This window comes from Octopus bimaculoides, chromosome 14, assembly GCF_001194135.2.
Source record: "Octopus bimaculoides isolate UCB-OBI-ISO-001 chromosome 14, ASM119413v2, whole genome shotgun sequence".
NCBI classification, from domain to species: domain Eukaryota; kingdom Metazoa; phylum Mollusca; class Cephalopoda; order Octopoda; family Octopodidae; genus Octopus; species Octopus bimaculoides.
Window position 1 is genome coordinate 41,845,617 of NC_068994.1, and position 2,222 is coordinate 41,847,838.

Consider the following 2,222-nt stretch of genomic DNA (forward strand, 5'->3'; position numbering starts at 1 on the left):
ATATATATACATACATGGACAAACACACACACACACATATAAACCGTGTGTTCAATTCCCAGATCAGGCAATGCATTGTGTTCTTGAGAAAAGCACTTCATTTCATGTTGCTCTGCTACTACTACCACCACCACCACCAACAACAACAGCAGGAAACATTTTACGTATCGCTCCCTTTTGATAACAAATACTTATGGAATCTCTTTTTGAATGATAACTCAGCAAAGGGTGGTAACAACTATTGTCCAAATGGAGAGAGTACAACACTCAGGGATGGGTGTTAATCCTTGAAACAAAGCATATAACTTACTTACATGTCAAGATATTTACTATTTAGAAATGTCTATGAGTACTGGATTCATGTAACCTAGTACTAATGGTATTGGACTTTCAATCATAAGGTCAACAATTTGATTCCTAGACTGGGCAGTATGATGTACCATAGAACAAGCTACTTCCTTTCACATTGCTCAACTCTACTTAACTATGAGGTGGTATCAAAACGTTCTCAGACTTAGGCGCAGGAGTGGTTGTGTGGTAAGTAGCTTGCTTACCAACCATATGGTTCCGGGTTCAGTCTCATTGTGTGGCACCTTGGGCAAGTGTCTTCTACTATGGCCTTGGGCCGACCAAAGCCTTGTGAGTGAAAATGAACATTAAATGATGATGACAGCCAATCTATTCAGTGTCCATTCCAGAAGGCTTTTTTTCTAAATTATAAACATAGCTGTTGGTTGTGTTTTAATGGTTACAAACTGCAAATGAAAAAATAGCTAAGAAATTAATTTCACAACACTTCAACAATAAAGCAATCTTTCTTTACCACACCTCAAAGGTATATAATTGATTGTTTCCATGTAGAGTTTGCATAGAGCTCAAGATTTACTGATAATCCACTGTTGGTTCAATAATGGGCTTTCTTCCATCTGAAGCAGTGTAATTGAGTATGGGGTCATAAACACAGCTGATTATTCTGGAAATAAAAGAGAGAAAATATGTGAAAATATATCAAACATTCCAGTACAATATAAATTTCTGAAAGTATTCAATACATTTTTAGAAATAATACATTTCTAAATCTCTCATGTTTCTGAGTCTTTGATTGTCATCAGCCATGCTAGTCCACACTGATGATGAGCAAAGATACAGAAACATGTATCTGGATGCAGGCTTAGCTGGGTGGAGGTGCTTGTCTTCCCTTTGTAAACATAAGGACACAGGAAATGTGTCAAGGACGACAGGAAGCGGAGCAGCTTCCTAGGTCTAACCAACAGTAGTATTATTCCTCTCAGGGGACTGTCACATTAAGTTGACAGTATTCAATACAATTAGTTTAGAATGGGTTAATAATCCTGCTTCACTTCTCAGGTAGTGTTAGTATTAAAAGGGAAGCATTTATCCAAAAGGAAAGACATCCAAAATTTCTGAAAAATTACAGAAACGATCGGTGTTTATTTTAAATAACAAAAATAAAGTAACATAGCTGTATTCAAAGATATATCATCAGTGTCATAAGTGCAGGCATGGCTATGTGGTTAATAATCTCACTTTGCAGCCATGTGGTTTCAAGTTCAGTCCCAATGTGAGGCACCTTGGGCAAGTGTTTCCTCAAGTCCTCTGCATTCAAGGCCCATGTTTCTGCTTGGAGCATTACCGTTCTAAAATAGGCATCCAACAATCTGCATTTTACTCTTTTTTCCAAGCAGTCATAGTAACTCTATGAACTTATTCCAACCTATTTTCACCTTGGTTTCTATACTTTTAGGGTAACCATTTCCCTTGCTAATCACATCTCTTAGTAACAGAAGGTATCAGCTACTTCTAGTGAGGCATTTAAGAGAATCCATTTCTGGTGTGTTCAAAGTATGTACTTGCTCCCCTGCAGCTTTCTCTCTCCCTTTCCCCCTTCTCTCTTTTCTTCCTCCCCTTCACTCTCTCTTTCTATCTCTCTCACTCTCTCTCTGTGTGAGTGTTTATGTGTGTGTGTGTATATATATATATATCATCATCATCATCATCATCGTTTAACGTCCGCTTTCCATGCTAGCATGGGTTGGAAGATTTAACTGAGGACTGGTGAAACCGGATGGCAGCACCAGGCTCCAATCTAATTTGGCAGAGTTTCTACAGCTGGATGCCCTTCCTAACACCAACCACTCAGAGAGTGTAGTGGGTGCTTTTACGTGTCACCCACACAAAAACGACCACGCTCGAAATGGTGT

The 2,222-nt window shown here is 38.7% G+C and overlaps 1 protein-coding gene across 4 annotated transcripts in view; it reads right to left on the bottom strand.

Annotated features, from left to right (window-relative positions):
- Positions 1 to 2,222, bottom strand: part of LOC106874176 (protocadherin-11 X-linked) — a 105,502-nt gene that overhangs the window by 16,358 nt on the left and 86,922 nt on the right. For all 4 annotated transcript variants that reach the window (XM_014921829.2, XM_014921831.2, XM_014921830.2 and 1 more), the window contains exon 2: positions 829 to 973. The gene's annotated coding sequence lies outside the window, so the exon portion shown is untranslated. The remainder of the gene's footprint in view (positions 1 to 828; positions 974 to 2,222) is intronic.